The following is a 15,212-nucleotide window of genomic DNA, read 5'->3' as shown; positions in this document are numbered from 1 at the left end:
ATTCCAAGATCTCAACTGTTTGAAGAAACTCTTAAGACAAAATCATTACAGTTTACCCAGCTCTGCCTGAAATTTTCACTGACTAGGAGCAATGCCTTAAATTCCCACCTCCCTGACATTTTTGTAAGGGTAGGCATAAACATATTTAATAAAACTACCATTTAATTACTATGGGCCAAGAAAGGGCCTTCTGAAATATCAGAAGGTCAGCTTCATTCTGAAGTTATTTAACTATCATTCTGCAGCCAGCTTTACCAACCACTTCACAGCTATGTGGCCTTGGGTAAATTACTTAACCTTTCAATGCTTCAAGTTTTCATCTTTAAAGTTGGTTTAATAATAGTTGCTAAGGGATTAGATTACCTTTTTAATTCTGCCCAGCACTGTGCTAGGATCTGAACATTTTTAAAGGAGGATGCTTCTTCAACTCTTAATCAGTGCACAGTCTGCCGAGAGACAGATCTTTAAACAATGTTGAGAAATAATCCAAATCTTGGACGAAATGCATGAATTAAGGGACTTTGGAGCACAATACAAAAGAGCTATTCACTTTTCTGGTCAGAACAGGCAATGCTTCACCGGGGAGGTGGGACAGGGAAGAGAGCAAAGAGGACATTCTGAACCAGGAATGTAGGATGAACGAAGAAGATTCAGCGGTTTCAAGGGCAGTGATGCTGTCGGAAGAAGAGGTGTTCTGGCATCGCTGGAGTGGGAGCCTTGGAGGGAGCTTGGTGGAATGGGGAGAGCAGGGCACTTCAGCTCCAGATCCTTACTTACTACCGATGTGACTTAGAGCAAATGAGCCTTTCTTCATCTCATCTTTTCTTATCGTAAAATAGGGTAGTAACAGTGAGTCCTGGTGGAGGACATGTTTGTCAAATCTACTCTTCATCTTAGTCCCTCTCCCTCAGCTTCCATGTGAGTGCAGGCAACAGTGAGCAACCGCAGCGCAACAAAGAAAGGCATGCTGGTGTTTATGCCCCCAGGCTCCCTTGCTGTGGCACACTGCAGGCTGGCCGCATTCCTCAGCCAAAGGTCGAAGTTCTGCTTTAGGACAACCCAGGGTAAACTCCCTGTGGTCTCTCTACATTTATCCCACACCCTTGCAAATAGTCCTTTTATTAAACTCTACTCAAATTATCCATTGGGAAATTACCATCTCATTCCTGCTAGGATCTTAACAGACTCAGTCCTTCACAGAATTGTTTTGCTCAAAGTTAATTGAAAAGTCATAGGTATGCTATTGCTGCCTAAATTTAAAGACTTTTGAGATTGAAAAAAGAGGGCTGGCATACTAAGACAATAGGCAAAAACGAGGACCTATGGTCACCATAGCTATTATTACAAGTTAGGTGATTGACAGGTGATCATACTAATATACACCCTTTACAAGGCTTTGAGTATCTCAAGGCAAGAGTGTTCCTGTGTGTTTCAGCTTACAGCACGAAGTCTGATATACTCAATGAATGTTGAGCTGCATTGGAATAGAAATGAGGCTAGAGACTAGGCTAGAAAAACCTTTATTGTCATGCCAAGAGTTTATAACTTTAATCCGTGGGAAATGAAGAGTCAAAGAAGTGACATGTTTGCATTTTGGAAAAGATCTCTAGTGAATATTTGGCATTTTTAGTAACACAGTATCTATTCCCTTTTAAATGAAACCTCAATTTATTTGGGGAAATTCCCCAATGAATGTGTCCACCTTGGAGGAAAGTAAATGCCTCTACAAAAGAAGTTCCTAAAGTTGCTTTTCACCAGATCCATCGTTTTGCCACCAAAATACATCCAAGAGAGCATGTGATCTAAGCTTGCCCAATCAGACACTGTTAAGTTTGAACCTTAAGTGATAGGAAACTAGTACAAATAGTTGGAGTTCATGCATTCTGTAATGTATATTTTTTAGCTTAAATTGTCTAGGGTTTCTTTCTGTGGCTTGCACGGAACTAAATCTAACACAAGATCACCTGATGCCTGTAAAAATGATGAATGGAGAGGAACACTTTCAGAGACAAGGAGTAAATTACAAGCTGTTGCCACCTTTGTTTGAGACAACATAAGAAACAGGAAATCCTGAACCCCTCCAGCAACACTGCGCATGTAAAAGGATTCCAACGTTTTAAAACATCTAAGTGGACAGGGGAAAGTCCATTTTTAAAAGAGGATGGAGATTCATTCATTCTAATTTGATTCTAAAATTCACATATTCTAAAACTCAGTTCACAGATGACATGAATGTGTACCTAGAAAATCCCCCCAAAATCCATGAAAGAATCATTAGCACTAATAAAGGCGCTCAACAAGGCAGTATCAATCTAATATTAATATACAAAAATCAGTTGTATTTCTACACAATCGCAATGAACAGTCCAAAATGAAATTAAGAAAACAACTTTATTTACAATAGCATCAAAAAGAATAAAATTCTAAGGAATAAATGTAATGAGCATGAAACTTACACTCAAAATATTGAAAGACATGTTTAAAAGTCTATGTAAATGGAAAAACTTCTTGTGTTCATAAATTAGAAAATTTAATATTGTTAAGATGGCAATACTCCTCAAATTTATTTAAAGATTCATTACAATCCTTATTAGAATCTTAGCTGGCTTATTTGTAAAAATTGACAATTCTACTCTAAAATTCATATGGAAATTTGGGGACCCAGAATAGCTAACATTTGAAGGATTCTCATATCCAGATTTTAAAGTTTATTACAAAGCAACAGTAATCAACACATAAGGATAGACATAAGGATCAATGGAATAGAACGTGCAGACCAGAAATAAACCCATTGGTTTTCTGTGGTCAACTCACTTTGACAAGGCCATTATGGAGAAATAATAATCTTTTCAACAGGTGAGCTGGGGCAACTGTACAGACAGACACACTAGAACAAATCCAGACCCTTACACCATGTACAAAAATTATTTTAAAATGTATCAAAGACCTAAATGTATTGGCTAAAACTATAAAACTCATAGAAAAAAATACAGATTAATATTTCTGACCTTGGATTTGGCAATTAATTCTTAGATGTGACACCAAAAGTACAAGTAACAAAAGAAAAAATAGATAAATTAGACTTCATCAAAATTAAAAACTCATATGCTTCAAAGAACACTGTTAATAAAGTGAAATGGCAACCTATACAGTAGGAAATATTTGCAAATTCTATATAAAGAATCTGATAAGAACTGATAAGAATCTGATAAAGAACTTGTATCTAGAATTTGTAAAGAACTTGTACAACTCATAGTACAAGACACACCAATTTTTAAATGATCAAAAAATTTGAAGATACATTTCTCCAAAGAAGATATACAATCACAATAAGCCTATGAAAAGATTCCTGGCATCATTAGGAGATACCCCTTTATACCCACTCAGATGGCTGTCATAAAAAATACAGGATAAAAAGTGTCACTGATAATGTGGAGAAATTAGACCCCTCATATACTCTTGGTGAGTGTCAAACAGTACGGCCAATCTGGAACATAGTTTGGCAGCTCCTCAAAAGGTTAAACGTAGAGTTACCATGTGAATCTACAAGTCACTACTTCTGCCTATATACCCAAGGGAAATGAAAACATATGTCCATACAAACACTTATACAGGAATATTCATTATTCGCAGTAGCCAAAAGGTGAAAACAATCCAAATGTCCATCAACTGATAGATAAACAAAATATGGGATATCCACTTAATAGAGTATTATTTGATCATAAAGAGTAGTTAAGTACTGACTAATGGTTCAACATAGATACATTATTTAAACATTATAAACATTATGCTATGTGAAAGAAGCTGATTACAAAAAGACCACTTACATCATTTCATTTACATGTCTAAAATAAGCAAATCTATAGAGACAGGAACTGCATTGGCAGTTGCTCAGTACTCAGGGGGATGACAGCTAGGGAGTATAGGATTTATTGTTCAGATGACAAAAATGTTCTAAAATATATTGCGATATACAGGGGGCCAGTTGCTCTGCTCTCCACCGGAAGTAGACATACTTGGTTTTCACATTTTTAGTCCTTCTCACAGTTGTGCAGTAGTACCTCAGGGTGAGTTTAACTTTCTTCCTCCAGTAACTAATGATGTTGAGCATCTTTCATTTGCCTTCTGCCCACCATATACCTTCTTTGATTATGTGTCTTTTGCCTGTTTTTTATTGGGTTGTTTTCTTACTACTTATATGTGTAGGTGCTGGATATAGTAATTTATCAGATACATTAAAAACATTTCCTCTCTAAGGCTTGCCATTTTATTTCCTTAATAAAATCTTTTAAAAGAGTAGAAATTTAAATTTGATGGAGTATAATTTATTGATTGTTTTATGGATTGTGCTTTTGGTGTCTATTTTTTAAAATTTCTGCCAAATTTTTGTTTTTCTTTTGGAAGTTTTCATAGTTTTAGTTTTTACACTTAGGTGTACAGTCTATTTTGAGTTAACTTTGTATGTGGTCTGAGATAAAGATTTCTCACATATACAATTTTTCCAGCATCACATGTTGAAAAGACTAAACTTTCTCCACTGATTTGCCTTTGTACCTTTGTCAAAAGTCAATTGAACTATATGTGCTTGCCATTTTCTGAATTCTTTCTTTTGTTTAATTACTGACTAATGTGTCTATTCTTTTGACAATACCACACAGCCTTGCTTCCGGTAGCTTTATAACGAGTCTTCAAATAAGAGGAACTCAATTCTCCTACTCTGCTCTCTTTCAAAATTATTGTGGCTAATGCTCTGGCTGGTCTGGCTCAGTGGATTGAGCGTTGGCCTGTGAACCAAAGGATCTCTCGTTCCATTCCAAGTCAGCACATGTCTGGGTTGCAGGCCAGGTTCCTGGTAGGGGGTGCGCAAGAGGCAACTACACATTCATGTTTCTCTCCCTCTCTATCTCCTTCCCTTACCCTCTGCCTAAAAATGAATGAATAAATAAATAAATAAATAAAATCTTTTAAAAATTATTATGGCCAATCTAGTTTCTTTGCCTTTCATGTACATTTTATAAGTTGCAAAAGTCTACCAAAAATGGTGGAATTTAATTGGGATTGCATTAAACCTACAGAATCACTGGGGAGAATTAACATCTTAACATCTCTGAATGCAATCCATGAACATGGTATATTACTCCATTTCTCTCCATTGCTTTCTTTCTTTAATACTTTGGAGATTTCAGCATACAGATTTTGCATGCATTTTGTGTGTGTTTTTCTTCTTTCCTCATAGTTTTATTGAGATATAATTACATGGTGTAATATAATATACCATATAATTCACCCACTTAAAGTATGCAAGTCAATGAGTTTTAATAGATCCAGTGGTTCCAGTCTCATAATTCCCTCCCTTTGCTCCCACAACCCTAGGACTGGGAGTGACCCCTTAATGTCGTTAGTCCTTGGGTGCCTTGCCGTCTCCTATGTTCTTCTCACTTTGCCTGCTCCAGTGCTTCTCAAGTTTGAGTACCTGTGACTCACCTGGGAATCCTGCTAAAATGCAGATTGTAAATCAGTAGGTCTTGGGCCTGAGAGGATCCACTTCCGTCAGACTCCCAGGTGGTACTGATACTGCTGGTCTGGGGATCACACTAGATGAGCGAGGGTTTCCAGCTCTGATGTACCCCTTTTACTTAAGTTTCTCCACCTGAACATGTGCAGTAAATGTTCTCGTCCTCTGAGACCTGGGTAGATATCCATGAAAACCAACAAATTAATCAAAATTGTCATCATGTGAGCTTAATCTCTTAAAACATTTAAAAATTTATTCTAGAAATTGTTAAATTTACCAATAATTCTCTAGCTCCCCTGTTTCCACCACTTTTTATTCTCTTTGTAAATCAGGACAATATTTGCCCCTCTTCAATTTGGGGGAAGGGGCGTTATTTTTCTCTGGCTTTCCAAAATCAACTAATACTGATTCTACAATCACTTATGCAAAAACTTTCATTTAGGCCTGGTAAGTTTAACTGACTTAAAGCAATTGGCTTCAGTTGGTTGGACATCGTCCAGCAAAGTGAAAGGTTGGTGGTGGGATTCCTGGTCAGAGAACGTTCACGGGTTGCCGGTTCCATCCCTGGTCAGGGTTTGGAAAGCCTACGGAGGAAGTCAGCCATCAATGTTTTCTCTCACATCAATGTTTCTCTCCCTCCCTTACCCTCTCTCTAAAAGAAAATTGAAAAAATTGGTTGCTCATTTACTACAATGGATTTCAGTGGCCTTTTTTGTTGTACATATTTTTAAATGTAGTTTATATGTAAATAATTACTTCTATTACTTCTTTTAGCCATGTTTATTCTATATTTTTTCATTAAAAATCATTCTCTTTCAGAGAGGAGACAAAATAAAAGTTGAGTTTTCTCTCCTCCCTCCCTCTCTCTCTCTCTCTCTTATTTTATAACATGATATCAGTACCAAGCAGTGGGTTTCATCCTTTTTTTTCAACCTCTTGTGGCAAGTATTATTTGAAAAACAAAAACCAAATTTTGAAAATTTCTGAGTATTCTTTTTCAAAGCAAGAATTATCTAAGCCTAGAAGTAAGTATCAGTCCTTGTAGGTTTTCGCTACTCTTTAATACACGCTCTTTTACAATCTAATCTCATTAACTAGCATCCTGTGAAATGACATGCTCCCTGGAGTATGATGACTTGGCCTGCTGGTCACTCTCCTTGGCAGCCAGCCCTGGAGCTGGGTCAGACCCCTAATTCTGGCATCTGTAATTCTCAGATGATTCATTTTTCCCTGTGGCCAGTCATTGTGGTGTCAGTTCTATTCCTTTTTGTAAGCACAGAAATTTATGTGGCTGAAATCCCCCTAGATATTGCCACTGACAGAGAAGGGAATGGTACATCCATACCTGTATATCCTGACAGCAATATGAGTTGTATATACTCATCTTTTGTCTCAACCCATTCACTACCCCCCATTCTACCATCATCAGTTTCCACCAACTGAATACCTTTATGGAGTTACTCTACACCTCATCTTCTTTCTTGAAGACTTCTTCCATTTGAATGAGGTAAAACATCCTTTATTTATTTCAGTCATAGGTTCCTTTCTATCTTATCTACTAATAGCTATTGAATTGCATTCATCTCCTTTTGTTAATTTTTCCAAGTTCAATTGCTTTGCCATTAATCCTCCTTTCCCAGCCTAAGATTTCAAAAGTGACTATATCTCCAGTTTGTTTTCTTTAATTTGATTCCACCTGGGTCAACGGAAGTGGACATTGGTGGGTTGGTATGATAGATTTTGGAAGAGAGCAGAACTGGTCATCGTAAGGCTTCCTCCTTAATCGTTTACAGTGAAAAACCTGGGCTGGAAGTCAGAACAGTTGGGTGCGCTTCCCTGCACTGCCAATGTCACACGTTCTGCAGTTTTTAACCTTGAGGTACAGGGTCCGGCACAAATAACACCCCTTTTCTATGAGCTGGCAATCTATACCAAATCTTTTATCACCAAGTCATAAACATGTAATTCTGTAACACAACAGTATCACACTCAAGCACACCATATGCCATTTTAGGTGAAATGTTCAAATTAAAACTATAAATTATTACACCCATATTATTACCCTACCAACCACACTGAAGCAGGAATTACTTGTGCTGGCCCTGTATTTGGATATGGGCTACATTGCTGGAATAGAGATAACCCAAAACTCAATGGCCAAAATAAGATAGATGTTTATTTCTCTCTCATGAAATAGCGCAGGAGGTGGTGAGCAGTCCAGAGAGGGCTGGCTGCTAAACTTCTTGTGGTTATCCAGGAATCTACATTCCTCATTGCTATCTCGTTGCTCCATCAATTTCTGCTTGTTACTCCACCTGCTGCGATCAGAGCTGGCTCACCAACACTGCCCAGGGGTGTCCAATCCCCAGCCTGTGGGTCGCATATGGCCCAGGATGGCTATGAATGCAGCCCAACACAAAATCTTGAATTTACTTAAACACCTTTTTTTGCTCATCAGTTTTAGTTAGTGTTTGTGTATTTACTGTGTGGCCCAAGACAACTCTTCTTCTTCCAGTGTGGCTCAGAGACACCAAAAGGTTGAGCACCCCCAGTCCTCTTGCCCATGGGAAGGGCAAAGAAGACAAAGTAGAAGACCAATTTCCTTTTAAGGGTGTGACACAGGCATAGCACCTGTACCCCTGCTCACAATCCATTGCAAAAACTCAGTCACATGAACAAACTTAGCTGCACAGGAGGCTAGAATATGTAATCTCCTACATGGCACTAAAATGCCCCCTAAAAACGTGGGGGGTGGAGTCTATATGTGTAAGGAATAAATAAAAATGGATACTGGTGGGAAATCGATAGTCTCAGAAGTAATATAGTTACGTGGTTAAAAAATAAAATAATATAAAATAATATAGTCTCCCACCCCATTCACCGTCTGTATAGGTCCCATCCACCTCCTCAAGAGATTAGTGTCTTGTATATCCAGAATTTTCTTAAGCAACTTTGAGCAGATACATTTATTTCCTGCCTTACCCCATAGTTTACGAAAAAGAAAAACATACCTGTGTCTATCATTCTACACCTGGCTTTGACAATGTACTTATACATCCTTTTATATCAGTGCATAGTTATCGTCCGCATTCTTTTATAGTGCTGCCTAGTACTTTTTAATTAAAATTTTATTTTTCAATTACAGTTTACATTTAATATTGTATTAGTTTCAGGTGTACAGTGTAGTGGTTAGACAATCATATATAGTCTACAAACTGCTCCCCTGATATTTCTGGTACCACCTGGCACAATGCAGAGTCATTACAATATTTCTGACTATGTTCCTTACGATGCACTGTACATCCCTGTGACTATTCTGTGACTACCAAGTTGTACTTCTTAATCCCTGCACCTTTTTCCCTGCACTCAATCCCCTTTTTCACCTTAATCCCTGCACTCAATCCCCTAACCCCCTTCCTCTGGAAAACATCAGTATATTCTCTGTATCTCTGAGTCTCTTTCTATTTTGTTTATTTCCCCCACTTACAGCATTTTCCATGTGTTTTAGATGCCTCATAAAATTATGTAAATATGCTTTAGCAGGATGTGAACATCACTTAACTGGAGAAACAAAATCTAAACATTGCCTAGAACCATGCCATCCTGTTTCAATGGTCAGATATAATAGTTACTACTTGTTGGGGTCTTACTATAGGCTCTAGTAGGTGCTTTACACCATTCTCAATCCTCACAACAATGTGAAATGGGGTTTACAAAGCAACACCCAAGACAGGACGTTGTGTGCAAGTTGATTATTTGGAAGGTGATTACAGGACGCAGTCATGAGGTAGTGGGCAAAGGGAGACAGGCAGGTGAGAAAAGCCAGTACAGGGTTCATTAAAGAGCAGGTTACTACTCTGGGTAACAAGGGGGGGGGGGGCGCTCAACCCAGCTGGGAGGGTCTCTGAGGAGCTGTGTTAATGTCCATCCAAATTGTCTCACTGAGGTGGGTTAGGGTCGCACTAGGGGACGTTAATCCCTGGTATTTCTGGCTCTACAGTCCCTGTGAATCAGAAGCAGCCCAGGGCAGTGAGAGAGACAAAGGTGGGCACAGAGGTAGGCAGCTGCATGGTACAGGAGCTGTCCCCTGCAGTGGCAGTTGTCAGAGGGGCTACGGGTCAGGCCACCAACACAGTCTGCTGCAGTGCTACTAACCCTGGTTGAAAGTTGAATGAACTGGAATTCAGAAAGGTTACCTGCCTAGGGTAACAATGCAAGTAAGTGGCAGATTGCGGATCCATTTGGTGTGACTGCAATCCTATGCTCATTACTGCTCCTGAAACGTGGTATTGTTGTAGGCATACCCTGAAGATTATGGAATTAATCACAGAAATGTGGAGCTAGGAAGTGCACCTGAGATCCTTAAGTCTGTTCCCTGGACTAAGGAATGTTACGATGACTTCTAAGTCTGAGATTACAGTGCAGGACGGCTCCACCCAGAAACAACACCACAGGCCCCGGCGCACAGTGCATCCCCCACAGCTATGCACGGCCTTTTCAGTAAATACATTTAACTTATTTTTTTTAAAGTAAAAACATGCATATTTATTTTTATTACAAATATAGTATATATTAGATTTGAAAGTTAAAATTATGGAATGGCCTCATTTCTTCTAAATAGTATCATGAGCCCTGTGCCTGATGGAATCTTAAGGATTATTACGTATTTGATTATTTCTTGTCTTGCTGCCTAATGCTTTCTTCTGTGAAACCATTTCCTAAATAAAAGTGTTACAGCTGAAATTAGATTAGCAATTAAAAATAAATGAACTACTTGTTATAGTCTCTAGGAACCACTTTGGATGAACTAAAGTGTTATTCAATTAGCAAACTAAAAATTGTCTGCATAATTTTATTCATGTTCACCATTTTTTCAAGGTACTTCTAACAGAGACTCCTATAGTTTTAAAATATTAGGAATCTAATGTAAGGCATTTTTTTCCAGCGCAAAAGACAGTCCATATAGACCCATCATAATACTGTAACTGCAGTCTTTTAAAATGAGAAAAAAGTCATGACACCAGCTTTTGGCATGATTTGATGAACTAATTTAATGAAATATTCTCATTTTAAATAACAGTAAAACCATTGCTTGAGTTTAGTGGGAGAAACAAACCTTTTCTTTAAAATTTATTCTACATAGTAGGAGGAAAGAAGGAGCTCCTACCCTTCACAACAGCATGGATAGAACTGGAGAGCATTATGCTAAGTGAAATAAGCCAGGTGATGAAAGACAAATACCATATGATCTCACCTTTAACTGGAACCCAATCAACAAAACAAAACAAGCAAGCAAAATACAACCAGAGACATTGAAATAAAGAACAGTCTGACAGTAACCAGAGAGGAGGAGGGAGAGGGATAATAGGGGATAATGGAGATGGGGCATCAAGGAACTTGTATGAAGGACACATGGACAAAGACAAAGGGGGTGGGTTTAAGGGTGGAAGGTGGGAATGGGTGAGGCAGGGGGCTGTGCTGGGGTGAAAATGGAGACAAATATACTTGAACAATAATAAAAAAATAAATACATAAAATTTTAACTTATGAATTTGTGCTATATGTGGAGATTCTGATTTAATGATTAGAGCAGTCACACGTATGATATGATTCTTCATAAAGAAGATTCTATATCCACACATATTGACCAGTTATTTTCTTTATTATTTCTGCAGTTCCTTAAAAATGCTCTCATTATTTGTGTTCATTTTACAAATACGCATTTTACATTCTGCCCCATGAATTGCTCTGAAGCTTTGTCCTGGTCTGAGTCTGAAAGTCTGGTCCTTCTTTTCCTATTCACTGCCATACAGATCATAATGTAACGACCTTTATTCCCATCTTCTTGGAGTGATGCAATTTTTCTTCTAATGGACTGTTCCTTGTCCCTTTAGAGTCTGGAGTATTTCTACCCTTGTATACACACATTTCCAAAAAGGTCATTCTTCCTCCCCATGAGCAGAAGGTACAAAAGGAAGAGACCAAAGAAGAGAGGAGGGTGCAGAGCAAGTATGGAAACAATCGACTTTTCCCAAAGAATCAATGTAATAAAAATATATGTTGAAAGAAATATAATGTGTTACATTTATACCGCCATTTATACATATTTGGATAGCAGCAGCTGTTTCGTTTCAAAATCCAGGGAGATATTCTTCTAACAGAAACTTACATAATTATATGGCTGAAAGAGAGCCTTCCACGTCATCCTTTCATCAACAGGCAGACCTACCCCAGAGTAATTTTGGGTTAAAGAGCCTCATTATCTTTGAAAAGGTCAAGAGAAAGTATCTTTTGAAAAGTGCACTTAGTAAACATTCATATTATAAAGTACAATTCAACTCTAAAAATGTCAATACTTTATCTCTCACTTTAAGAAGTGTTTCAAAGTAGCACTGTTGCTTGCTACCTTCTATCTGTATTCAGGATTGGATACTTTTGTCCTAAGTACTTTCCTGCACAGCAGTGTTCTCAAACTTTTTAGATAATGGCCCACTTAGCCAGTGCTACCTTCCCCAGGGCACTCAAACAATTCTCCAAGACCAAATAGGTGACTCACAGAACTCAGACAACACTGTATTTTTAATTCCTATTTTATTATAAAGGGAACAAGTCAGGAACAGCCAAATGGGGGAGACACAGAAGGCAAGGCCTGGAATGCAGAACGCCTGGGAGCATGTACCACCCTTTCAGCACACCGATGTGTTCACCAACCAGGATGCTCTCTGAGCCTCCTTATGGAGTTTTAATCAAGGTTTTATTACAGAGGTATGATTGATTATACCATTGGCCATGTAATTGAACTCAGTCTTCCCATACCATTAGCATTCTCTCCCTATTCGCCTCTCTCCCTAGGCAAGAGTAATCTAATTCCTGTCTCTATGGATTTGCCTATTCTGCGCATTCCATATATTGATAAATGGAATCATGTAATATAGGACCATTCGAGACTTGCTTCTTTCACCTAGCACAGTATTTTCAAGGTTCATCTATGTTGTAGTGTTTACCTGTACTCTGTTCCTGTTTATTGCCAAATAATATTCTGTTAGGGATATAGCACATTGTGGTCATCTATTTATCAGTTGGTGGGCACTTGGACTGTTTCCACTCTTTGGCTGTTACGAATAATGCTGCTATAAGTATTCATGGACAACTTCTTATGTGAACATTTTTTAAAATTTCTCCTGGATGTATATGAGTAGGAGCGGAGTTGCTTTGCCATATGGTATCTCTATATTTAGCCTTTTGCAGAGTTGCCAGACTGTTTTTCAAAGCAGCAGCAGCATTTGCATTCTCATCAATAGCAGAGGAACAGCAGTAAATCTTATGTCTCTCCCACGAGGAAATTAAAAATTCCCCCCTAGTTCCAATTGTTTAAAGCCCGGGAAAAGAGTTTACGTGACCTGGCCTGAGTCAGAGGCTGGCCCGTCTCCTCATGAGCAGATGGCCATCTAAACTCTGGCTGTGGGAAGCAGGACTTCCCTGGAAGGGCATGTGCTGCTGCACTGCGCGGAGAAGATGCCTTCCACAGCAACCTCAGCTTTGAGGACATGCTACCTCCTAAGTGTAGCTGTAAATGTGTGGGAGCATTGGGTTGATACAATCGGGTCCTCCTGGCATTTAGGGAGTATCTGGGGCCTGGAGGTGTAAGTGTCCTGAAACATGCAGGCAGCCTCATCCAGTAAAGATTTGTCCTGCCCTGAAGGCCAATACTGTTCCAGCTGATTAGTCCAGTTCTGTAATAATGAACGTCCCCTTTTTTTAGTTGCAGTCATTCAAAGTAAAGGTTTTATACCCAGCCTGTCCTTACAGCTAGATGTGGCGGAGTGATCCAGTTCTGGTCAAAGGCCTGCAAGCAGACGTGTCATATATTCTTCCGAGGAGAGTCCTTGGAGAGGGCGTGTGCCCCTCTCTTTGCCGCTCTTCCTTCCTGCTAGCTGGGGGGCAGGCGTTGACGGCCCTTCAGCCCATCAACGGCGGTCCCACTCTGAGAAAGCATCAAACGATGGGATTGCAGGAATGTGATGGATGCAGACTGCATACCAGTGTGATGGGTGTAGACTGTCACCCATGGGCTGCCCATGGGTTTGTGGGAAGAAATAAATTTCTATCTTAATAAGACTGCTATTTTGGTTTTCTGTCATGCTTAGCTGAACCAAATCCTCATCTAACCTTGTCCTATATGCCAGCACCTTGTCTAAGTACCATCTATGAAAACACTCAGCATGCATTAACTCAATGGTTGCCCACATCAACCCAAATGAGGGAAGCACCTCTACCACCCACTCCCATTTTGAGATGGAAAAACTGAGGCTCAGAATAATTAAATACCGACTCAAGTTCATACCGACTTAACACGGAAGGCGCTGGGTCTCCAGAGCCCACATCTGAAACATTCCTGCTAAGACACCAACAAATTAATGAACCCAGAACAAACTGATAATGATAGAAACTAAGACATGATTAATAAGTAAAAAGAATAGTAATCAGAACCCCTGTACCTCATTATAATAGTGATGATGCATGATAAGAAACTGGCCTCTCGAAACGTGGGAGAAACCCAATCATCTGCACACGCAGAGCGTTTTTGTGTCTGCCAGACTTTTTAGCAGCGTGCTGAGTCAAAACCCTTAGCACTCATCAGATGTGCACCAGTTGCAGCTTATAAATGTTAAATCTTAACAATGCATTTAGGAAATTACTACATGTCCTTAGCTGCATGCAAAAATGAAAATTTGTGGAATTATATAGCCTTCACATACAATGAAGGAAGATGTGTGTTGGTTAAATACAGGAGGAGCTACAGGCCATACCATATCTTAGAAGATGCTGCATGTGAAATTAAGCCTCGTGCTTTAAATCCATAGCCCCGTCTCTTGTTCCTTTATATCTCATATTGTTTCATATGTCTCATATTGGTTCGAAATTTAGAACAGTGGATGCGGTGAGATGATTAAATTCATTCAACACTTGCAGGACCCACTACTTGCAACTGCACGCCATCAGGGACAGAATGGTGACTAAGAGGGATCCTTACCCTCTGGAATCTCAGTCAGTCCCTCAGGGGAGATGCTACAGAGACAAGTGGGACCCAAGGTGAGATGCACTATGACGAGGTTATCCTAAAGGAAGAGACAGTGATGATTTGTACCTCTGGATGTTGGGTAAGGCTTGAACAATCACTAGGATTCTGCCAAACAGAGAAAGGAGAAAGCAGGCTCAGAAAATGACTAACAAAAGCACAACACTGTAGAAAAAAGTAGAACAGGCTTAGGGAGTGACAAGCAGCCCAGGGCATTTGTTTATTTAAAATTATTTGCACGTGCCACTATACTAATGTACATTGTAAACACAAACATAAATAGAAATTATTAGGGAAAACAAGTAATTCTAAAGGTACTGCTAATCATGAACATGGTAAAACTATGTAATTTTAAAAAAGAATGGAGCCCTAACCAGTCTAGCTCGGTTGGGCATTGTCCAGCAAAGGGAAAGGTCACCAGTTCGATTCCCAGGCAGGTCACATGACCTGGTCAGGGAGTGTGCAAGAGGCAACCACCCAGAGCTCTTTATCTGAGTTATAGCAATCAAGGCAACACCTTGATTTCCAATGTCTAGCCTCCAGAATGGTGAGAGAATAAATTTCTGTTATCTAAAGCCACCCAGGGTGCGACAATGCACCATAGCAGCCCCAGGGCAC

At 39.2% G+C, this 15,212-nt stretch overlaps 1 long non-coding RNA gene across 1 annotated transcript; it reads right to left on the bottom strand.

The window, feature by feature from the left end:
- Positions 1–11,553: 11,553 nt before the first annotated feature.
- Positions 11,554–14,542, bottom strand: LOC118990388 (uncharacterized). Its single transcript, XR_005067214.1, has 3 exons — positions 13,848–14,542; positions 13,705–13,709; positions 11,554–13,499 (listed from the first exon to the last, which is right to left on the bottom strand). It is a non-coding gene; the product is annotated as an uncharacterized LOC118990388 (long non-coding RNA).
- Between the last annotated feature and the right edge of the window lie 670 nt (positions 14,543–15,212).

This window comes from Sturnira hondurensis, unplaced genomic scaffold, assembly GCF_014824575.4.
Source record: "Sturnira hondurensis isolate 20B ecotype Veracruz unplaced genomic scaffold, ASM1482457v3 Scaffold0007036, whole genome shotgun sequence".
Lineage (NCBI taxonomy): Eukaryota > Metazoa > Chordata > Mammalia > Chiroptera > Phyllostomidae > Sturnira > Sturnira hondurensis.
Note: the sequence above shows the minus strand (reverse complement) of the source record. Positions and strands in the feature narration are given on the sequence as shown.